The sequence below is a fragment of the Hylobates moloch genome, unplaced genomic scaffold, assembly GCF_009828535.3.
Source record: "Hylobates moloch isolate HMO894 unplaced genomic scaffold, HMol_V3 SCAFFOLD_10, whole genome shotgun sequence".
Taxonomy (NCBI): Eukaryota; Metazoa; Chordata; class Mammalia; order Primates; family Hylobatidae; genus Hylobates; species Hylobates moloch.
In genome coordinates, this window is record NW_026652285.1 from 71,835,638 (window position 1) to 71,861,969 (window position 26,332).

The window sequence follows — 26,332 nt, forward strand, 5'->3', positions numbered from 1 at the left end:
AAAATACAAAAAAATTAGCCGGGCGTGGTGGTGGGCGCCTGTAGTCCCAGCTACTCGGAGAGGCTGAGGCAGGAGAATGGCGTGAACCCGGGAGGCGGAGCTTGCAGTGAGCAGAGATGGCGCCACTGCACTCCAGCCTGGGCGACAGAGTGAGACTCCGTCTCAAAAAAAAAAAAAAATTTTAACTCTTTAAAGTGGCATGGCTCCAAGTCTCTGCTTAAGAGCAATTCCAAGTAGAAAGCAAAACAAGAAGAAAAAAATTTCAGGAGCAATAGTAGTCAGGCAGTCTGAGTTAAAACCTCCAAACTCAACACCAACATCATCAAGCCCAAGTTCATAGAACTGAAAACTTGAAAACTTTTACTGCCAATGTTAACAAACCAATTGTGCTAAGATTGTTCTTCAACTTAAAAGAGTTTAGGAAAGCATATGGGGGTTATAGTCCCCCCTCCTTTGTCAAGAAATCACCAAATAATAATAGCCATTTTATTTTAGCATTTACTGTGACCCAGGAATAATAAGTGCTCCAAAAGTATTATTTAATCCTCATAACAAACCCCTGTAGCAGGTATTGCTGTTAACCCCATTTTATAGAAGAGGGACAAAGTTTCTGATAGATTAAGTAACCCACCATAAGTCATACAGCTAGTAAGAAATAAGCCAGGATTCCAAACAAAGGCTGGTTGGAATTTTTCATAATAAAAACATTTTTTAAATTAAAAGACTAATTCTAAAGCCAAATCATAATTTAAAATTATCATAACCATATCTACTCAAGCTACTTCATGGTGTGTTTATGAAGCTCCACTGAAATAAGAGATTTGAAAATGCTTGAAAAATATCTGCAGCTAAAACAAGAAATAAACACAGAAAGACAAAATGAGAGAGTGAAGCTAGCAAACAAAGGTGCTCTGTAAACTATAGAGGATGATTTTAGTTGTTCATATGATTTATCATTACAAGTTTCCAAGACTGCAGAGCCAAGGCAAGGCTGTAAACATAAATCAATGCATCTTCCAGCATCAGGAGATAAAAGACCTCTTTGAACTCTAAACTTCAACTTCTCTTAGCCTTGATATCACCTAGTGCTGATTCATATAAATAAAGCCTAAACGTGAGGAAGACTGTGTCCCTGTTCCTTAAGAAAATACCAGTGGCATTCTCTCCTCATCTCTCTCTCTCTCTCTCACACACACACACACACACACACATACATACACTCACACACACACTTAGATCTAAGCCTAAACTTCCTCTTCTTATACAGGAAAAAACAGATCCAGAGAATAGTAATAGGCCCAAAGCCTAACTAGACAATACAAGAATTAACATTTTAACTATCTGTTTGGTTCCATACTGCCTCTTCTTTAAAAAAGGAACTGGAAGTAAGAATGGACTATACCTTCATTCATGGAAAAACATTGTTTTTATTCATTTATCTTTTAATGCATGTTCATCAGAGCTAGACACTGTGTAAGTGCAAGATCACAAAGGTGAATGAGATATCATCTTTCCCCTCATAAAGCTAAAGTCCAAGAATTTATCTGTGCTGGGCACTATCTTAGCCTTTTTGCAAATGCAAAGATAAGTCAGATCAGTTCCTATCCTCAAGGAGCTATTACCTAATGAGGAAGGCAAACATATAAACAATTAAACTTACATTTACATACAGATGTGGGATCCTGAAGAATGGATAAAGGTGACTATAATGAACAACAATGCGTTATATATTTCAAAATAGCTAGAAGAGAGGACTTGAAACGTTCCAAGACATAGAAATGATACTCAAAGTGATGGACACCACAAATACCCTGCTTGATCATGACACCAGTCTATGCATGTTAACAAAATATCACATGTACCCCATAAATATGGACAAATATTATGTATAGATAAAAACAGATAAAATTTTGATAGGAAAGGACAAGATCAAAAGGAGAAATTGTAGAGTTCTAACAAGTTGAGAATTTATATTGTAAGCAATGGAAAAATCACTGAAAGTTATTGAACATAGAAATAGAATCATGAACATAGGACTTAGGAATGGTGGGTTGGAAAAAGGTGAGAAAAGAGAGAGGGAAACCAGCTAGGGAGGCTGTAAATACAGTGTTCAGATGGGCAGTCCTGGCATATAGGACCTCACTGAAAGTAGTGGAGGAACATGACCAGGACCTGTAAACATTTGGTTGGGAGGCAAATGTGAGAAGGACTCAAAGAATCCCAGGATTTGGGCTTGTTGCTGGGGAAAACAGCAATCTTACCAACATAACAGATTTAAGGAAAAAGACAGTGGGCTTGGTGGAAAATGTGTAGACAATCACATGGCTATAATGAGATTCCTGAAAACAGAGAGCCAATAATTAATAGAAATGTTATGAACCTAGTCCAGAGTTGAGTGTCCTACCAGCAAAATATATTTTCTTGGATAGGTGATTTTTCAAGTTATATTCTGGGACATTTCAGGAGCTGGAGCCTTAAGTATTATGCTATAACTGGGTTGCTCTTCAGGTGTTATCGATAATTTTTACTATTCATTTTATTCAGTGTTTAAGAGAGCATCCCATGTAACCATGCAACTGTCTCTTCAAAACAGAATAAAGCTTCACATTCATTTTGGGGAGCCTCCTAGGACCCTTTGGGCCATAAAATCTGATTTGTGGGAATCCCTGCTTTAGATTGGACTGCTTTTCTGGAAACAACAGCAAATTCAGAAGTGAATTCCCCTAATCCTCTCACCCCTGCTCCATCTACCCATACCTACAGCTCCAAAGCCTATCTAAAGACTAACGAAATAAATTCCAAGGCTTTCTAGTAAGGGATCTCAGACCTTGACTAATGAGGCTTCCATAACTTGAATTTTATTGATCCAGAATCCCTCCATCATGATTTGAGCTCATTTCCCCTTTACAAGGCTTCAATAAGATATCTGATGCCAATCCATCTCTTAATGAGGAATCAACCTTAAAGTCCCCTCAAGTCATGGTATGTTCCAGGGAAGGTCTGACCTGCTTTCTTTATTCATGTCTTCATCAGTGGCCAACATTTCAGAGCACTGCCCGTGTGTTAGAGCCTGTGCCAGAGATTGGGCAGATTCAAGGAGAATCAGACGCAGTTCCTGTTCCAGCACTTTACATTCTAATATGGCAAACATGCAGTAAAATAACTAAGGGAACAGAGAGAAAGTGCTCACAGGTATAACAGAGAAGTATATATAAAGTGCTAAAGAATTTAAAAAGGAAAAGTTTACTTTCATATGGGGGAAAAGGAAGTTCACGAGAGATTTTGTGGACAAAATGGCACTTCAGCTAGGCATGGAAAGATAAGAAGGTGAATGTTTGGATTTGGAGAGGGGCAAAAATGGACAACTCCTTGGGCCAAAAGACAGAGAAGACCAGACTAGAGTGTCTGAGGGAGTATACGAGGGAAAAACAGAGTCAATGAAAAGTGGCGTATTCATGACATCTGCATACTCACGGGAGAGACACAGAAAGCGAGAGAGAGAAGAAACTGTTTCTAGTCATACTCAGCAGATTCTGCCCTAGCCCACAAGCATTTTTCTGTCTATCAACAGTCAACTGGACTTGGATTCAGGAGGAAGATACTTATAGGTTTTAATCTTAGACCTAGAAGAGGAAGTTGCTACCAAATAAAGGATGGGTGGTGGGGCGGGGGAAGTTAACACAAGGGAGCAAGAGGGGAAGAGGTTTGCTTATATATTAAGAGCAACACCATGGAGGAGCCCTTATGGTTTTATTTATGTAGCTACGTCAAGAGAGTGTTTAGATGAAACATTAATTTCTAGAATGAAATCTTTCTTAGATCTTATACTAGGTAGCCACACATAGGGGGAATGTCAGTACAGTCAATCAGACAGGAAAACAAGCAACCCTCCTTAAAAAGCAAATATCAAAAAATAGTCATTTCCCCCCACTCTTGCTAAACTGAGTACTGTGCCTGTAAATTTCACCCAATAGCATCCTCAAAAAGAGAAAAAACACAGAACAATGAAATTAGGGAAGAGTCTGGAAACCAGATTAAAGAGTCACAGAGGATAAAAAGTCCCCAAAATAAATGTGTTGGAAAACCCATTTTGCTAATCATGCCAAGATCTGAGCCCCACTTGAAGTACTGGAGATGGGTGAACTCTCCTTATGTCATTTTCAAGAGAGTACACCTAAAAAATACAAGCTTCCCTGGGAGAATCACAACTGTGCAATGGCAGTTTTTGTTTGGTTGGTTAAACTGCCTTTTTTGTATTTCTTTATTTGCAGAAGGAGCCTCTTTTTGGCAAGATACTAGATCCTTTCTTCACCTCTTGCAACTCTGTAAGCACAAAAGGGAAGGAAAACACTTATTTGGAGTCAGAATTAACAATAAACAGCTAATATCTTGAACTTGGGTAAATTTGATGAATATCTAAAATGCAGCATGACTTAATAAGAAATATGGATCAAGAGGTCTCACAAAAATAAGTCGCCTTCAGTAAAACAGACTTGGCTGCTAAAAAAACAGAGTTATATTTCCACTCAGCAACCAGACCATTTCTGACAAAATGATTCTACCTGGGAAATATGGGTGATCCCTGTTGAAATCAACACAGCTAAATAGGAGTGGTCCAAGTTACCCTTCCCTAGAGGCTGCAAGGCAGGTGTGAGCCCGTAGTACTTTTTTTTCTGGCCTCTGTCCCACTAATTTAACTTCTCTAATGAAGAAGGGTAGACAAGAAAACAGATAACTTGTTTGGAAGAAAGTATTGAATAAGGCTATGTAAGACCATACAAGTTTACATACATTGACATCTACCTTTCTGTAAGGAAATGGAGATGGAAAATAGGCCCCTTTTATCATATGAATTGGCTGAAGTGAAAAAAAAAAAAAGAAAAGAAACCAAATAAAGGTGACCAGCAAAGGATCACAACATGTATTTTCATTTGAAAGTACTAGAAAAGAAAGGTGTAATCACTAAGAACAAATATAATTTCCATAAAGTTTCAGAAGACATGTTTAAAATGTTAGCACATACATACACACCTTATACACATGCACACACACACATACACATACACTCATGACAACTTGCCATTTTGAACACCTGTGATGACATGTCCACTGTGACTTTTTCCCTAGTAAATGGGCCTCTGTAACCAGGAAAACCATGTAATTAGGTGGAGAAGAGGGAGTCGCAGAAAAAAAAGAAGAAGCATTGCTTCTTTAAACCTTTTATTGATGGACAATTGTTATTCCCTCTTACTTTCTGCACCTAGTGTGACTCCAGTGAACCTTGCATTGGCAGTGGCTCGCGGCCACCTTTTCTGCTGCGTGAAGCCAATCTACAGCTGCATGGACTCCTTGCTTTTCATTTCAAACAACAAAAGGAACTACTGTATTTCAAGTCATTTGGAATGACAACCCTTCAGTTCTGAAGAAACTATAAAACTCACTCACATAAAGAAATTTGCTGGCTTTTCCTAAACTGGGAAGTATAGATCCACAAACTACTTCATCAACAAAGCACAGCACCATTCTGGTACCCTTTTTTCAACTACACTCTGGATACCAGTCCTGTGTTTGTGCTATAATAAGAAGGGAAGATGGAGTCTTCAAGAAGGCTTATGCTTCTATTGAGACCTTGTTGATACTTTATCTTTACTTCATATAGCGTTTCTCAAACGTCTGATTGAAAGTACTACATCTTCTTTGGTTTATTTATTTTAGAAATATTTTTGATCTTGCAAAGCTCAAAGAACAAAAGTCAACCTAACAGGTCCAAGGCAGAATAAACTGGTCAAATATTTTAATATAAAAGTTGCAACTTAATCCTTTAATAGCCAGGAAGGAGTTAGAAGATGTCAATCATACTTTTGAATGGAGTTCCCTCTATGGAGCACGAACATGCATAAGTTCACTAACAAGAAGACAGAAGAAATCTCATAGACTTTTTTGATACAGGAGAATGCCACAGATGTAAAGTATCCTCACTCAGTATCATATCTGGCCAAGTGTCTTGTAATACATTTATGTACCAGAAGGAGAAATATAGATTGGATGATTATGTAGTTGCCCAATAAGTCTTCTTTAAAGTACCAAGGTCAACAAGAAGGAGATCTCCATTGATGTAAAAGATTGTTTAGCTTCAAATCCAAATAGCTCTCTCAGGCCTTAGAAACATAATGTTAACATGGAAGGACAGGGACCTATGTTTACAGAATCATTACGTCTTATCTTTCAAGGTTACTATAGTAGTTATACGTTTTCTGTGCTTTGACCTAGCCATGATTTTCCCCTGGGAATTTCTGAGTACTCTCCCACTGTCTTCTTCAAGGTCCTACCTACTGGAATCCATGTTGTTTTTACAATTAGCATGTCGACGCTGCCTTTCAACCTTCAGTTAAAATCCCTCTTGGTAAGGCTGGGCACAGTGGCTCACACCTATAATCCCAGCACTTTGGGAGGCCGAGGTGGGTGGATCACTTGCGGTCAGGAGTTTCAGACCAGCCTGGCCAAACATGGTGAAACCCTGTCTCTACTAAAAGTACAAAAATTAGCCTGGTGTGGTTGTGTGCACCTGTGGTCCCAGCTACTCAGGAGGCTGAGGCAGGAGAGTCACTCGAACCCAGGAGGCGGAGGCTGCAGTGAGCTGAGATCACACCACTACACTCCAGCAAGAAAAACCAACAACAACCACTACATGTATGTATAAACACACACACACACACACAAACACACACAAATATATATATACACACACACATTTATATACATATACACACACATTTATGTATATACACATGCATTTATATATGTGTGTGTGTATATATGTGTGTATATGTGTGTATATGTGTGTATATGTATACACACACATATATATTACAATTAGCATATGTAAAATTATAGAATGTGTCTTGCCATTAAAAATATCGAGTACAATTTGCCCTTAATTTCTTCAAAAAAGAAAGAATTATGACCAGATGGAATAGAATATAAATACATATATGTGTGTGTGTGTGTTTGTGTGTGTGTGTGTGTGTGTGTGTGTGTGTATACACATTTCTTCTTGGTCTTTATGAGAGATTCTCAGTAACATTAATTTGAATCACTTTTGTAAGTTAAAAAGGTAAAGGCCACGCGTCAGCAATTTTACAGTTCTACACAAAAACCACATCCAAATGTCTTCTGCTAGGAATTCACTAGAAATCATCACAATCTGAGGGAAATAATTAGTTTCTAGAAATCTATGAAGACAATAAAGAAAAGCATTTGAAGTAGATATTACCAATAATGTTAGCCCTGAAAAAAAAAAAAAACCATTAATTGGACAAAGTTTAATGAGCTTCAAGCACATTTTTCTCCTTCACTTCACAGCCCTACCCCTTAAGATGAAGATATTCTTTCTGTTTGACACTGTTGAGGTCACTATTTTCATCAAACAACAATGTACTGTGCTGTACACTAACATAGATTATTTTCTCTGTCCTTCCTTCTTTAAGGCTTCCTATAAACAGGGTAAAACAAAGAAATACTCTTTCTTAGAACTGAAAACATATAAAAGTAAAATTAATCATTGCATTTTAAATTGTTAATAAAAATGTTACATGGAATATATCAAATAATATAAATGACACTATACAAAAAATATTGTATATTTGCAAATGAAAGTAACTTCACAATTTGGAAAGAATATTTTATTTATGTAGTTCCGTTTTATTAAAAAACTGCTTTTTCTTAAAGAAAAGTATTTCTGTAATTTTGAAATATATGTATCTTGGGTCTAGATTCAAGGTATTATAAATATTCTCTCACAAATCTAAATTATAATTCTTAACAATCCACAAAGAGCTTCCAAAAGACTTGAATTATTAGAGATTATAAAATTCTAGAATGTGTCTTGCCATTAAAAATATCAAGTACAATTTGCCCTTAATTTCTTCAAAAAAGAAAGAATTATGACCAGATGGAATATAATATAAATATGCAAAATGCTAACTTATTTATAATATATGACCAGTAAGAAAGATGGGAAAGGGGAACTGAGAACATGTTGCCAAAAAGAAAAGTGACTAAAGGGAGATTTTGATAATTGTTAGTAAGTTTCTGAATTTGATAGTTTTCATTAAGTTTCTAAACAGTGAGAAGAAATTATGAAAGCACAATTTAATGAATCTGTAGAAAACCTAAGAATGAAAAGATGAGAGGGAGGTAAGCAAATATCCACTTTCTTCTTCGAGTACTCTATTTTCATAGCTTCATGTTTTAAAACAGTAAAATATTTTACATAAACATTATTAGAAGCATGAGACTTAAAAGTCCTGAACACAGAAACCAACGAAAATTTCTCTAAGCTTGAATTCTGTTTCTTCTGTCTTTTCTCATCTTCATATCTAAGACTCTATGACGTGGCCAGACACAGTGGCTCACGCCTGTAATCCCAGCACTTTGGGAGGCTGAGGCGGGTGGATCACGAGGTCAGGAGATCAAGACCATCCTGGCCAACATGGTGAAACCCTGTCTCTACTAAAAATACAAAAATTAGCCGGATGTGGTGGCAGGCGCATGTAGTCCCAGCTACTCAGGAGGCTGAGGCAGGAGAATCACTTGAATCCAGGAGGTGGAGGTTGCAATGAGCCGAGATTGTGCCACTGCACTCCAGCCTGGCAACAGAGTGAGACTCCGTCTCAACAAAAAACAAAAAAAAAAAAATCGATGAGAACCTATTATGTAAGGAGACCAGTTCATTGAAAAAATGAAGGTGAAAATAGTTGAGATTATTACATCTTTAGCCTCCAATCATATATTTGTTTTAGGCAGGTATTATTTCATCTTGCCTAGTTCTGTGAAATGCTCTCATAAAAGTCCCCAACCTCACCGTTTCTATCATAAATGTCCCTAATTCCCACCATGCTCTCAGACATATGGAAGAACTCCTTTCTTGAATTTGTGACTCATATAGTTGTAACTTCACTTGCAGCATCAGTTTCAGTTTAAGTTCCCTTTATTGTCTCCTCTGAGGATATGGAAAGTTAGAAGCTGTCCAACAATTTCAGGCAAAAGAAATATGTATTGAACAGAATGATCAGTATTAGCTATGGGTAGAGATGGAAATTACCACATAAATTATTTATCTGCATGGTTGAATTTGTTTGCACTTAAGAAGTCAACTATGGGCAAGACACACTGCAGAATGATTCTGAGAATTAAAAACAGGCATTTATCTATTTGTCTGTTTTATTCTTGCCTCATTTCACAATGTAAGCACAAAGAAACGCTTATAATAAAACTGAAAAATATAAGTTGAAAATAAAACAACAGGACAAAGTAAAATATAAATTAGAATGAGAAGTACAGGCCAGGAAGAAAATAAGCACAAATAGGCAACTCTAATGCCCTCTCACAGTTACGGAATACAGAGTTCAATCTGATCTTCCAGAATGCCACAGCAAAAGGAAAGCACTTTGTTATTATTCATGATGCTGAAATGCTGTTATCCATCTGGGGAAGGAAAACTTCATTACTTACCTCTAATATAAATATCACAAAATGGGATTGGGTAACGTGGTATAATGCCCTTAACCATGGTACTCATGGTACGGGTTATTTTCCATTTGTTTCTCCACCCTGACTTTACTCTCTGCCTTTCTCTCTGTTCTGTGCCATAGGAGGCTTATCCTGCAGACCAGCTTTCCCAGGCTCCCTTGCTGGTTGGCTTCAGGTTGGGTTTGGCTGGAGACTGAAGGTCAGGACATGAGGGAGGCTGGAGAATTCCTTCCTTGCTTCATCTTTGCTTTGGGTCCTACTTCTGTTAGAGGCTACATTCCTTCAGGACCACAGCTATGTGGGGTGGCACTTCCCACGACTCCAATAGCCCTTCAGCTCTAAATTTTAATCCGTTACAACTTTGCTAAACTCTAGCTGCCTCTACATTTTTTGTTGATTCCCTTAACTCTGTTCACACCTGCCATCATTAAAGACTCTTCTTTTGAATAAATGGTGTGAATTTGTTTTCTTTCCAGGACGCCGATTGATACACATGAGTTCCCACAGCAAAGTATATTTTAAAAGCCTGCTTCTCAAAAGAAATGAAAGAACATAACAATAGCCTTCACACATATCTCAATGAAAATACCTCCAGAAGAGGCCGGGCGCGGTGGCTCACGCTTGTAATCCCAGCACTTTGGGAGGCCGAGGAGGGCAGATCACGAGGTCAGGAGATCGAGACCACGGTGAAACCCCGTCCCTACTAAAAATACAAAAAAAGTTAGCCGGGCGTGGTGGCGGGCGCCTGTAGTCCCAGCTACTCGGAGAGGCTGAGGCAGGAGAATGGCGTGAACCCGGGAGGCGGAGCTTGCAGTCAGCCGAGATTGCGCCACTGCACTCCAGCCTGGGCGACAGAGCGAGACTCCGTCTCAAAAAAAAAAAAAAAAAAAAAAGAAAATACCTCCAGAAGAGCCAAGAAAATATTTTCCAAGTATACAAAAACTGGCCATCTAGGCAGCACTATTCAATAGAACTTTCTAAGATAATGGATATCTGTGTTGCCCAATATATTAGCCATAAATAATGTGTGGCTATTAAGCTCCTGAAACATGGTAGTGGGATTAAGAAACTAAATTGTTAATTTTATTTAATTAAGATTAATTTACATTTACATTTAAGTAGCCACATGTGGCTAGTGGCTACCCTACTGCACAATGCAGGTCTATATTAATCCAAGGACAAAATCTAGAGGCTATCTGAATATATAGTACAAAAATTTTAAGTGAAACAACTCAGATACAGAAATACAGATACCGCATGTTCTCTAAGTGGGAGCTAAACAATGTGTACACATGGACATAGAGTATGAAATGAGACTATGAGACTAGGAAGGGTCAGGGGGTTAGAGAGGGAGTTGGATGATGAGAAATTACTTAATGGGTACAATACAAATTATTCAAGTGATGGATACTTTTAAAGTCCTGACCTTATTATGCATTCTATCCAGATAACAAAATCACACTTGTACCCCATAAATTTATAAAAATAAAAAAAAAAAACAAGTGAAAGAGTGTATAGTCTACTAGAGGGTTAAGAAAAGGCACTACTCAAAATAATACAGGGAAAATTAAGGTAAGTACAACATAAAGGATTCAAATCCGAAAGAGGGAAAGTGCATGCCAAATCACAAGTATCAAGAAAATCTTTGCAGAGGATTTTTATTTTGAGGGGAGAATGGAAGATCAAATAGATTTTGTATTAGTTTTCTATTTCTATTAACAAATTACCATCCACTTAGTGACTTAAAAGCACATACAATTATTATTTAAAAGCACATATATTTATTATTTGTTTTCTTAAAATTCTATATGTTAGAAGTCCAACATCAGCCTCAATGGGCTAAAATCAAGGTGCCAGTAGGACTGTATTTCTTTCTGAATGCTCTAGGGGAATATCCATTTCCTCATCTTTTCCAGTTTCTAGAGGCCACCCACATTCCTTGGCTTATGACCCCCTTTCTCCAACTTTATTTATTTTTTTAAATTATACTTTAAGTTCTAGGGTACATGTGCACAACGTGCAGGTTTGTTACATAGGTATACATGTGCCATGTTGATGTGCCCTCCAACTTTAATGCCAGCAGCCTTCCATCTGTTTGTGCCTTTCTTCCCCAGACACATGTCTCTCTGATCACATCCAGGAAAGGTTCTCTGCTTTTAAAAACCTATGTGATTAGATTTAACCCACCAGATAATTTTTAAAAATCTTTCCATCTCAAGATCTCCAACCTAATCATACCTGCAAAGTTCCTTTTGCCATGTAAGGTAACATGTGAAGGTTTTAGGGGTTAGGATGTAGACATCTTTGGGGATCATTATTCTGCCTACCAAAGAGTTTCAACAGCAAGAGGTAGGCAATGAAAAGGAAGGGATTGTAGGAGGAGGTGCAGGCCAAGAGCAAGGCAAACTAGAAACTGTTAACTATTAATAGCTCACCTGATTAGCCAGTGCCTTCTACTCCCTCTATAAGACATACTATGATGCCTGCTGGATAGTCAGGGCTGGTAGGCTACTCTAGGATACCTGTTCACACTCACTTCTGCCAGATGAATTGTATGCTTACCAAAATCCAGCTGTGTTTCTTGCTAAACCTATTTAGGCTAGTTTTTTTGTCTGTTTGTTTCTGTAACACGTAATTTAATTAAATAGTCTAAAAATCAGTAGGACTAAGAAAAAAAAGAATTAATGTTTTCATGCAAATTGAATGGTTTAGAAGGACTCATTAAATGTAAGGTACGAAAAATTTTTGCTGACAATTTAGATGTGGACAAGACAACTATAATGATTTTGGAGAAAATAGTAGAAATCTAAAAGGCTCTATAATCAGATTGTCTCTCAAATATGTTTCATGTATACTATGCATTATGAGTTAAGTTGATGCAAGAAGTGTTATGAAGAACTTCAATCAGATGATCCATGTTTTAAAAATCACCCTTATCCCTTCCGCATGTGAATGTGCAGTCATATGTTTTCAGTTAAGGAAAGTTTAAGGTGTATATATGTATCATTTCTACACATTTTAATAATTTCCTTCTTTCAATGACGTTTTTCAATAACTTGATCAACAAAAATGTCACAAAAGAGGGCTTCTGTTGTATTTAAAAAGCAGAGATAATGCACTCACAGAAGTGGGAGAGTGGAAGAAGAATACACGTCAATATACGTTAAATCGACATGGAAAAGGACCTCAAGTGTCACAGTGAGGAAGTTGAATGTTGCAATAGGCAATAAGGAAACAATAAAGGTTGCTGTTTTTGTTATTTGATAGGAAAGGTTTTGAGCATATCAATTGGCATGCTTAGCAACTAAAGTATTAAAGAGCATGTTTTACAAAATAATATGGCAGATAGCACGCTTACTGCTTGTATTTTCCATAGCCCAAGTCATTTCTCCCCATAGCAGAGGCTGCCGGGCTCCCCTCCACAAGCTCCACCTTATCCCTTTGGCTCTAGGCCCAAACTGGAATATGGCAGCCACTGGCCACATGTGGCTATTGAGCACTTAATGTGGCTAGTCCAAATTGAGATGTGCTGTAAGTGTAAAACTCAGATTTAAAAGACTTAGTCTGAGAAAAAGAATGTAAAATACCCCATCAATAAGATTTTATTAATTATGTGTTGAAATGATAATGTTTGGTATATATTGGATTAAATAAAATATATTAAAAATAATTTCACTTGTTCCAAACTTTTTAAAATGTAGTTACTGGAAAATCTAAAACTATATATGCAGCGGACATCTGTGGCTCACATTATACTTTTCTTCCGGACAGCAGTGCTCCAGTCTAGATGAATCCTAACATGAGACCGGAGGGTTAAATCACCCCATTTACCAGCCCTATCCTTTGGGACTCACATTCCTCTGACTGGCTGTCTGATCTTAAACAGGATATTTGTCACATTTTTCTTTCATCATCTTGGGACATGGTCCGATTTCTTGGTTTTTACCCTATAATGTTTAATATAATGTTTAAGGCTCAACTTGCTAGCTCCATTAATTTGCCTTCCCTTGCAGTTTCCAGCCTTCTCCAAACCATGCTTTCATGATATTGACTGTTTTCTTCTAGAGAAACAGAGACTGCCAGGAGGATGAAGACCAAGAATAGGATATCAAATTTGGTGATTATGGAATCATCACTGACCTTCAAGAGAATGACGATATCAACTGATTGAGTGGACAGCTGAACAGTTGTCAGAATTGAAACATCAATGATCTCATGGAGAAAGACCAGAGGAACACAACAGCACCTAATCAAATGGTAGAATAATGATGACGAAAGCCCATGCACATCCCTGAGCCAGTCCTCATCCACTGCTTTAACTAAAACTTCAAGGATGAAGGGCCTCCTCCCTGTCATTTATTATTCCAAAGTGTAGTGGTACCAAGCGTACACTTAAAAAAAGAAGCACACGACTGAACAGTTAAGGATGACAGTGAGTTTAAAAAGAAAAAAAAAGAAATAATGTTGCAGCATTGGGACTGTATACAGAAGAGAAAAAGATGTCCTTGCAAATTGCTTCACCCCCATACAAAGCTGAGTATGCCCTGATTTATTGCCCATCCAAGGAACTGGCCAGATTTTTTTCTAAAACCCTGGAGGGCAATCTTTGTGTTCATGTTGCCTATGGACATGGCCTGGGAGACAAGCATTCTGAATCTATTTTAGAGGCAGTTCTAATTCTCTTGGGCTGCTGGGTAATCTCAACTGAAAAAGTGTTAGTACATATAGGCACATGCATATCTGAGTTTATGTCCATAACTATCTTATGTGTGTACATGTGTTTATGTGTGTAGGTATATTAATATATATCATTCAATAGATACTTAAAAATATTGCACAAAAAAAATCAAAATGGACAATTCACTGTCAAAGTAATGCCAATAAGGTCAAGTAGACAAATGTGTTTTGTTTTTCATTTTTGTTATTTAAGTTCCTACATTGAACTGTATAATTTCTAGTGGTGGGTATTACCACTTATATTCTCATCCCAAGGTACATCACTATATCTTGTAAAAAAAAAAAAAAAAAGTTTTCTTCTGTTCTTCCGCCTTGCAAAGTAGTCAAGGGTTTTGCTGTTATCATGTGGAACAATTTAAACCTTTAGCATTCCTGGTTCTCAAAGCAATCTTCCTAGTGACCACATTCAAGGCAGTGTGGCATGGTAAAAAAGGGTCCTAACAGTGAGTCAAATAATGTGATTTTAAGTCATAACTCTACTAATTGTAAATTTAGGCAAGACCTGTCACACCCCTGGGCCTATTTCCTTATCTGTAAAATAGGGTTAATAACCCTTGACCTGTTTTTCTCACAAGAGTTTAGAAAGGGTATCTGAGAATGGGCTTTACAAACTTTGAAGTACTGAGTAGAGGAATGAATAGCTATTATTATGGCTAAAATTGTTATTCTTAAGCATTCTTCTTAAGCATGTCTCATGCTTAAGAAGCAGCTCCAGTGATGAGTTCTTTGGTACAGTGAGGCAAGGAAGGAAAAATACAAGATTCCAACACCCACCTGTCCCATGACATACTTCATTCATGAAATTCATGATGGAAATTTAAAATATTTTCTTAGATTTCCCATTAGAAATATATTGGCTTCAAAGGAGGTAAAAGTCAAGATGTAACAGAAATTTTTATTCTAATTTGTTCTGAAATATGAGTTTTCAATCATCATGATTCCTTAAATTAGAATGTATCTGCAAAAATAGATACATGCAAGCAGTTTTTTCCTAAATTTTTTTCATGTAAGAGTATGCAGCCTGCTATGTAATGTCACACATTAAAATAACATTGGCATAGAGTGGGGGTAAAATCCTTTCTCTGGAAATAAGCATATGCTATTAAAATTATATATCATTTGTAGCCAACTACTAGAAAAGACTCCACACTGAAGTGTTTCAGTTCAGGATTAATTTGGAGTATTGTGACATTGTGCTAAAAGCATAGGGCTAGGAGGCAAAAGACTTGAGTTCTACTTCCAGATATTTTACTAACTAAACTGGGGACTTGAATAAGGCATTTACTTCCATGAGCCTTAATTTTCTTATGTGTAAAATATATTAGACACCACATGCCCACTTGCCTGTTTCATTAGGTCCTTATAAGGCTTGAAGTTTTAATAAAAATATCTCTGAAAAGAGCTGTGTCAACTATAATATGAGATACAGAAATAAAGAATTAAGAAAATGTTCTTAAATGAGCTTTACATGCAAGTTCATAATTAGCTATTTTCCACAGTTTCTTTACCATATGTGTAACCCATGGAGACATGTTGGTAATTCTGTTTTTCATACAACTATCTTAATGATAAGATAACAATAACCTTGACCTTAATAATAAGCCAGATAAAGGAGAATCAAATATGCTTTTCATCTTATTCCTCTCCACGTGGGGTTTCTGAAGAGAGTTCAGCTTCCCCAAATCATACAGACTTTGGGTGCTCTTACAAAGCTATATTTAGAGAAAGCCACCAATATTGCTCATATACTAAGGTAGAAAGAAAATCTAAATTAAAAAGTATTAATGTTTCATCCTCTAACTATAAAATGAGTAGATATTAATAAAAAGAATATAAACAAGAATTTTCAATGTTAAAAATTCCTCAAACACAATTAACTTACAGGGCTATAATTAAGAATACAAGAGCAGACAATATAGAAAATGGCCTTGAAAACTCAATGTGTTTGTTAAATGCAGCAAAAGTAACTCTTAGAAGCAAAGTCATAATGTCATGCATTTCATCATAAAAAATTAGAAAAAAATAGCTGAATTTTTTTTTTTTTTTTCTGTGAGACAGAGTCTCAGTCTGTCTCCCAGGCTGGAGTGCAGTGGCACAATTTTGGCTCACTGCAAGCTCCACCTCCTGGGTTCATGTCATTCTCCTGCCTCAGCCTCCCGAGTAGCTGGGACTACAGGCACCCGCCACCACGTTATATATATATATATATATATATATATACAATTTTCATACAAAAAAATTTTTGTGTATTGTGTGTGTATATATATACACACTCTCTCTATATAAAACTATATATATATATATATAGAGAGAGAGAGAGAGAGAGAGAGTAAAGACAGGGTTTCAACCTTGTTAGCCAGGATGGTCTCAATCTCCTGACCTCATGATCCACCCACCTCAGCCTCCCAAAGTGCTGGGATTACAGGTGTGAGCCACTGTGCCCGGCCAAAAATAGCTGAATATTTTAAGGGAATAAAAAAAAAAGCCTGTCTTAGTTTCTTTTGTGCTGCTATAACAGAGTATTTGAGACTGGGCAATTTATAAAAAAACAGAAATGCATATGCTTACAGTTCTGGAGTCTGGGAAGTTCAATATCAAGGTGTTGGCATCTGGCAAGGGCCTTATCTTCATGCTGCATCATCACATGGCAGAAGGGAAAAGAGAAGGGAGAGAGAAAGACAGAGAGGCATTGGAACCGCAAAGGACTCCAAATAGCCAAAACAATCTTGAGGAACAAGAACAAAGCTAGAGGCATCACACTTTCTGATTCAAGATATATTGCAAAGCTACGTAAGCAAAACAGCATGGCAGTGACATAAAGTTAGAGACATAGGCCAATGCAACCCAATAAAGAGCCCAGAAATAATTCCAAGAATCTATGGCCAATTGACCTTCGACAAAGAAGCCAAGAAAACACAATGAAAAGATAGTCTTTGAACAAATGGCCCTGGAAAAACTGGATATCCACATGTGAAAAATATGAGATTGGACCGTTATGTTGCATGATCCACAAAAATCAACTCAAAATGGATTAAAGATTTAAATGTAAGAACTGAAATGGCAAAACTTTTAGAAAAAACAGGGAAAAGCTTCATCACATTGGTCTTGGTATAACACCAAATGCACAGGGAACATAAGCCAAAGTAGAAAAGTGAAACTGGCCAAGCACGGTGGCTCACGCCTGTAATCCCAACACTTTGGGAACTGAGGCAGGCAGATCACGAGGTCAGGAGATGGAGACCATCCTGGCTAACACAGTGAAACCCCGTCTCTACTAAAAATACAAAAAGAAATTAGCTGGGTGTGGTGGCGGGCGCCTGTAGTCCCAGCTGCTCGAGAGGCCAAGGCAGGAGAATGGCCATGAACCCGGGAGGCGGAGCTTGCAGCGAGCAGAGATCGCACCACTGCACTCCAGCCTGGACGACTGAGCAAGACTCCATCTCAAAAAAAAAAAAAAGAAAAAAGAAAAGTGAAACTATATGAAACTAAAAATCTTCTGCACCGCAAAGAAAACAATCAACAGAGCAAAAAGGCAACCTACAGAATGGAAGAAAATATTTGCAAACAATATATCTGATAAGAAACTCATGCAACTCGTGGCAAAAACACCAAATAACTCAATTTGAAAATGGCCAAAGGAGTTGAATAGACATTTCTCCAAAGAAGACATAAATGGCCAACAGACATATGAAAACATGCTCAACATCGCTTAATCATCTGGAAAATGCAAATCAAAACCACAGTGAGAGATTACTTCATAGATGTTAGGATGGCTATTGTCAAAAACAAAAGATAACAAGAGTTAGCAAGGATAAAATTGTGCAGCTATTATAGAAAACACTGCGGAGTTTCCTCAAAACATTAAAAATATAATAGAACTGCCATTTGATCCAGTAATCCTACTTTCGAATATTTATCAAAAAAATTGAAATCATGGTGTTGAGAATATATTTGTATTCATTCTCATGTTCATTGCAGTATTATTCACAATAGTCAAGAAGGGAAAACAAACTAAATGTCTATTGACAGATGAATGAATAAAGAAAATGTAGTATATACACACAGTGGGATATTGTTCAGCCTTAAAAAAGAAGAAAATCCTGCCATAAGCAACATCATGGATGAACCTTAAGGATATTAAGTGAAATAAGCCAGTCACAGAAGGACAAGTACTGCATGGATGAACCTTAAGGATATTAAGTGAAATAAGCCAGTCACAGAAGGACAAATACTGCATGATGACACTTATTAATATATGCAGTATCTAAATTAGTCAAACTCATAGAAGTAGAAAGTAGAATAGTGATTGCCAGGAGCTGAGGGAGGGGGCAAATGGGAAGTTCCTGTTAAATGGGAATAAGTAATTGAGAAAACACTAGAGGTGTCCCGTTAGGAACAGAAACAAAATTTAAATGCCCGTTTTCACTGTTTACTAATCAATACTGCATTTCAGACTTACAAATGCAATGACACTTGAATAATTTTAGATATCAGGGAGGAAAAATAAAATGTTAATTTCAGGCAATATTATTGTATACCTAGAAAAAAATTGTAAATTTAAATCACCTATAAAATTATCAAAGCTGTTAAGAGTTCAACAAAGTAATCACTGATAAGATACTTATATAAATCCATAGTATTTCTCTATTCCATTTCTATATCATTAAATGTAGCCAGAAACTAAAATAAAAACAATTTATACCAACAACAAAAATGTAAAATAGAGATGTTTTAAAGGAATGTAAAATTTATGTTAAACTGTGAATAAAAATTCTGGAAAGGAAAGAATAAATATTATAAAGATGAAAATCCTTCACAGGTTAATCTATAAATTAAAGCAATTCAAAAGTGAATCTTAACTATTCCTTATATAACTTGAAAAAATTATTTTTAAATTCATTTGCAGTGGAACTTCTTTTTTAAATTGAATCAAATTAGCAATCCCTGATGCAGTTACTTCCAAAAGCCCAATAAAATTACCAAGAAAGAGGAGAAGCCCAAAATTAAAAACAACTCACAAGACTGAGACATGTAGACAAGCTGGTTGCCAGAATCCAAAAGGAATTTTCACTATCTACAAGTCCTATGGAGCTGAATTGAGAGATACAACTGGTGGCTTCCTTCTGCTTAACAATAATAATAAATTTTTTAGAAATCCAAACAACAGTTAAAATAAAATATAAGGACACTTGTCTCTCATTCACAATATTATCCCTGGCTCAGAAAACTAAGGTCAGGACCAACCAGATTGTTGAGTAGCCATCCTTTTGTTATTATGATATTCCTTTTTTATGACTTTTCTTTCAACCTTCTCTTCTATCTACAGTCATTCAGAGAAGGCACTTCTAGGAAAATGTTGTTACAAAGGGGGTGTTTTACTATAATAAAAAAGCATAACTAGGCCGAGCGCGGTGGCTCACGCCTGTAATCCCAGCAGTTTGGGAAGCCAAGGCAGGCAGAACATTTGAGGTCAGGAGTTCAAGACCAGCCTGGCCAACATGGTGAGGCCCCGTCTCTACTAAAAATACAAAAATTGGCTGGGCACAGTGGCTCATGCCTGTAATCCCAGCACTTCGTGAGACCAAGGTGGATGGATCACGAGGTCAGGAGATCGAGACCATCCTAGCTAACACGGTGAAGTCCCATCTCTACTAAAAATATAAAAATTAGCTGGGCGTGGTGGCATGAGCCTGTTGTCCCAGCTAGTAGGGAGGCTAAGGCAGGAGAATCGCTTGAACCTGGGAGGCGGAGGTTGCAGTGAGCCAAGATCGTGCCACTGCACTCCAGCTGGGCGACAGAGCAAGACTCTGCCTCAAATTAAAAAAAAAAAAAAAAATCGCATAAGTGGCTGGAATGGAAATTCTCCTCCAGAAAAGGATTATAGGCAGGTGGGAAAAAAAAGAAAAAGCCTTGGTACAGCAAATTCATTTGGAGGAATACAGTCTGTCATTTACTCCATTGGTTCAGAGTACCAGAAAACCAGAAAGAGAAAACAGAAGATAGCACCTCTGGTGAGCAGAATCATAATATATGAATGCTGGAAAAACACTAGAATTGGGCTCAGAATTGAATGCTACCAATTGTAGATTTAAGAAGGGATTTGGTATAGAAGACAGAAGAGGGAGAAGCCATGCATTTCAATTTTGTAAGTTCTCTTATAGATAATTCTCTTATTTGAAAATGAGTAAATAAAACACACACATAAACATACATAACACAAGCCCTATAAAAAAGAATGCAGAAGAAGTGAGGAAGTTTATTATTCCAAAAATTAAAAGAAGGAGCAATTTTCTGTAGGTAATCTTCACAAGAGACAGAAGCCAGTGTTAGAAAATTTTGTGTGATATTTTTGTTCAGGTGCAAAAATTAGATTTCCACACAAGATGATCAGAGAGCCATAAAAAACAGGGGAATAAAGGAGACATAACAAAATAATGGGGAATAAATTTAGATCTTACTAAAAAATTATGAAATTGACATATCCCCTTCCCTCAAATGTTGCCTGGCCCAGTTGGTTTTATGGGTGCATTTTGCCAAAATTTCAAGGAATAGATAATTTCTAACTTATACGGGTTGTTTCAAAAATATAGAAAATGAGATAAAGCTGTCTAAATCATTTTCTAAAACTAATATAATCTAATTTTCACAACTGGATAAGATCAGAACAAAAAATTAAACTGTTGACCCCACTACCTCTGAAAATATAGATGCAAAATTCTAAATGGAATATTAACTGAATTCAAAATATATACTTAAAAATTACATCATGATCATATGGGTTTTTCCACAGGAATTCAAATAAAATCTGTCATTGTAATTCACCATACCAAGTAATTAAATTAGAAAAATAATATGAATATATCGATGGATTTTTTTAAAGCATTTGGAAGAGACTGATCTCAAGAATGACTGAGTAAAGATGTCTGAAAATTTGCTCCTTCAAAAAAGCAACAACAACAACAAAACAAACAGAAAAAAATGTGAAAAATCAAACTTTTTAGAACTTTGGAGAGTAATCAAAGATTTACAACAATCCAAGGATCATTTATTCAAGAAAAGTAGAAGGGCTGGGTGCAGTGGCTCACACCTCTAATCTCATCACTTTGAGAGGCTGAGGTAGGAGGACCACTTGAGGCCAGGAGTGCAAGACCAGCCTGGGCAACATAGGGAGGCCTCGTTTCTACATAAATTTAAAAAGTTCACCAGGCATGGTGGTCCTCACCTGTGGTCCCAGCTACTCAAGAGGCTGAGTTGGGAAAATTGCTTGAGCCTGGGAGGTCAAGGCTGCAGTGAGCTTTGATTGTGCCACTGCACTCCAGCCTGCTAGACAGAGCAAGACCCTGTCTCGAAAAGAAGAAAGAAAAGAAAAGAAAATTGGCTGAACCTCAATATGAACAGTATGTTTTGTGGTGTTTCCCTTGCCCTATTTACATCTTCCTCTCCCACGGTAGTCTTGAAAACCAATAGCCTGGCAATCACGGTAACTGTGAAAATCAGTATCCTAACAGCACTGGAGGGTGCCAACAGGTTTGGAGCTGCCCAAAAGCCCAACTCCAGGGAATTGTTATTTGATGTGTCTAGCACTTTCCTTGGTAAACTTCATTTGCTGAACTCATCTTTATCTGACATGATTCAGAATTTGGTAAGTGAGAAGAATCTTTTCCTGAAGCATTTAGTGTTCATCATTTAACATTGCAGCTGCCTATAGTATTGAGAAGAGTTGGGACAAACAAAAAGCTGACCAAACAACATAACAGTAAAATCTGAGGAATGAAATGTCCATAAGGGCTTTGAAAAGCTCCAACTGGATGCTTGAAAATCCAGAAAGCTACAGGCATGTACAGAGCAATGCCCAGGAAAGACCTAAAAACGACCTGACCTATCACCTCCAAACCTGAACGTGAGGTTCTGTATAAGCAGGAAGTAAAGGCCAAAGTAGAGTTGTAAATTGCCTGGCTGAATGTTAAAGGGATGCGCAGCACACAGAGTCCCTTAGCAAAGGCTGGAAAAATTACTGACAAGCTATTTAAGTACTGTCCAAATAATAGCTAATTATTAAGCTATCTAAGCAGAGACTTCAGTAGCCACACACAAGACAGAATATAGGCTTTACAGAATTAGTATAGGAAACCCAATAAACAACCAAACAGCAACAATGACAACAAAGAGCAACAACAAACTTGGGAGTGGGATTTGATTCCCAGAGTTAAATTATTTTAAATCCATGTATAGTTCTCAACAAAAAATTATGAAACATTCGAAGAAAGTATGGCCTATACACAGACAGAATAAAACAGCAGTCAATAGAAACTATCCTGAGGAAGCTCAGGGATTGAACTTTCTAGATAAAGACTTTACATTGGTTATTGTAAATCTGTTTAAAGAATTTTTTTAAAGCCATGTCTAAAGAACTAAAGGAAAGTATGAGAAAATGGCTCCCCAAAGAGAGAATATCAATAAAGAAATATGATGAATTATTTTTTAAAACAAATAGATGTGGCGTATGGGGTATATGAGTAATCTCTATGTCTTCAACTCAATTTTTCTGTGAACCTAAAACCACTCTAAAAAGTTAATTTCATAAAAAAAATAGAAATTCTGGCATTGGAAAATAAAATAACTTCAAAGAAAATTTCATTAAAGGGTCTTAACAATACATTTGAGTTAGCAGAACAAATAATCAGTGAATTTGAAGTTTCATCAATTGAGATTATCTAATCTAAGGAAATGAAAGAAAAAAGAGTGAAGAAAAGTAAGTAAATCTTCAGAGACATGTGGAACACCATCAAGCATAGCAACACACACAAAATTAATCTTAGAAAAAGAAAGAGAAAAAGAAGCAGAAAGAATATTTGGAGAAATAAAGGTCAAAACCAACAATCTAAACATCCAAGAAACTCAGCAAACTGCAAATATGATCCACTCAAAGATACCCACACCAAGACATAGGATAATCAAACTGTCAAACGTCAAAGACAAAGAGAGCATCTTTAAAACAGCAAGAGGGAAGATATTTATCACATTCAAGATATCCTCAATAAGATTAACAATTGATTTACCTTCAAAAACTAAGGAGAACAGAAGGCAATGAAATGACATATTTAAAGTACTCAAAGAAAGACTGTAAACTGATTATTGGTCCAAGATGGCTAAGTAGATGCAGCCAGGAGGAACATTTTCCACTGCAAGACTGTGACATCAGGAAGATTGAGGTACTCCTAGCAGATCTTCAGACAGAAGGCATTGAGGGAGAATGGAGAAAGGACACAGATGCCAGGCTAAAGCCAGAGGAAGCTGGGAACCCTACATAAGGTTAACATGGCCTGGAACTCATTCTGGTCTCTCCACAACTGCAGAAGGGGTGAGTTGAACAGGCAAGGAGCAACCCACTCTCACCATGGGCCTCTGGAATCCTGGCAGGAGGGGACCTCTTGTCCATTGCAGACACTTGAGTTGGCAAGAAGAGCTGCTTAGAGAAGTGGTAAAGGCAGAACTCCAGCCTGTACAGAGCTCAGAGGGTTTGGTGTAGGAGTGTCTGTAGTGGAACACAGCCAGGGACACCCATCCCCCTAGGCTTGACTTGCTCCCATAGAAGACTTTAGCCCTAGGCGAGCTGTTGGATCTAAACTCTGCAAGGCAGTCTTGCCAATGAGATGGACCAATCCAACTGGTGAATCCCCCACTCTACTGGCCTCTCCTGGGGTCCCAGCCCAGCCATGTCCTTGCAGTACAGCCTCCAGGTACCTCCTGGGGGCCCACATAATAGTTCCTGCACCGGAAGACTGGGTCTGACCAGCGAGACCTCCAGCAGAGCGGCCCTGCACATACACATTACCAACTCACCCATGCCCTCCTCCCACTGTAGCCTCCTTCTTGCCTCTTGACCTGCATGCACTCGCCCACAACCACTCCCCACATCGCTTTGCTGGCACCTATGTACACAGGCAGACCTTGCCTTACCTTCCCCACCAGCCCCACCAGAAAGCATGTACACATGCACCCTGCCCCATGCCACTGCTGCCAGCATGAGTGCACCTCACCTTGTGCCCCACCCCCATACCATTATTGTTGTCTGGGTGTTGGCAGGCATGGAGCCCACCAGCCCTGCCTCCACCAGCACCCCTGGCATTGCCACTGCTGCCAGCATGAAACAAGGCAAAGAAAACAATGGACCAGCCCCCACCTTGAGCAGCCACCAGCACCCATGAGAATGTGCACAGAAGGCACATACAGTCCTGAGCCCCCAAGCACCCTGCCCCGGGGCTATCACCACCACCAGTGCAAACATGCACACAGTCACTGGTGGGGTCCCTCTCCCCCTCAAGCCAGACTGCCACTGCCACTGTTACGAATGACTATGTAGAGGCTGGCACTCTGGCACCCACTAGCACCCTGCCACAGCTGACAAGCATGTACCTTGCTGCACTGCTGCTAGCACATGTGAAGGAGGATGAATCCTGCTTCTGCTGCTCTACAAAGCACTTGGCTGGCACCACCTATGGGAGTGTTGTGAGCAGCAGGCTAGGAGTACCTCCGCTTCCCCAGTGCAGCAGTTCCTAACCTCAAGGAGCTACAGAACAAAGCCAGGGCCTGACACAAGTCCCCCAGAGTTAGAGCATGCAGTCTAGAAGTCTTGAGCTCAACCTTGGCCCCCTAAAATCTTTCAGAAACAAAGCCAGTCAATTGAACCCACCTTATACCACAATCAAACCCCAAGGTTATCAAATAGGGTACAAGAGAAAAAAAAAAAAACTCCATCCAAAGGACAGCAACTTCAAAGACTGAAGGAATATCAACCCATAAAGGTGAGAAAGAACCAGGCAAGAACTCTGACAACTCAAAAAGCCAGAGTGTCTTCTTTCCTCAAAATGACTGCACTACATCTCCAGCAAGGACTCTGAACTGGGCTGAGATGACTGAAATGACAAAAATATAATTCAAAATATGGATAGGGATGAAAATCATTGAGATGCAGGAGTATGCTGAAACCTAATCCAAGGAAGCTAAGAATCACAATAAAACAACACAGGAGCTGATAGACAAAATAGCCAGTATAGAAAAGAAGATAACTGACTTGATATAGCTGAAAAACACACTATAAGAATTTCATCATGCAACTGCAAGTATTAACAGCAGACTAGACCAAGTTGAGGAAAGAATCTCAGAGCTTTAAGACAGGCTTTCTGAAATAAGACAGTCAGGCAAGAATTTAAAAAAAAAAAAAGTACGAAAAGGAATAAACAAAACCTCCGAGAAGTATGGGATTATATTGGTGTCCCTGAAAGACTTGGAGAGAGTGTAAGCAACCTGGAAAACATACTCCAGGATATCACCCATGAGAACTTCCCCAACTTAGCTAGAGAGGCCAATATTCAAATTCAAGAAATCCAGAGAACCCCAGTAAGATACTCCACAAAAATATCATTCCCAAGACACATCAGATTCTCCAAGGTTAAAATGAAGAAAAAATGTTAAAGGCAGCTAGAGATAAAGGTCAGGTCATCCACAAAGGAAAGCCCATCAGACTAACAGCAGACTTCTCAGCAGAAACCCTACAAGCCAGAAGAGATTGAGAGCCAATATTCAACATTCTTAAAGAAAAGAAATTCCAACCCAGAATTTCATATCTGGCCAAACTAAGCTTCAGAAATGAAAGAGAAATAAGACCCTTTTCAGACAAGCAAATGCTGAGGAATTTCATTACCATGAGATCTGCCTTACAAGAGCTTTGGAGGGAAGTGCTAAACATGGAAAGGAAAGATTGTTACCAGCCACTACAAAAACACACTTAAATACATAGACTAGTGACACTATAAAGCAATCACACAAACAAGTCTGCATAATAACTAGCTAACATCATGATGACAGGATCAAATCCACACATATCAATACTAGCCCTGAGTGTAAAGGGGCTAAATGTCCCAGTTAAAAGGCACATTGTAACAAGCTGGATAAGGAACCAAGGCCCATTGGTATGCTGTCTTTGAGAAATCCATCTCACATGTAATGACACCCATAGACTCAAAACAAATAGAGAAAAATCTACCAAGCAAATGGAAAACAG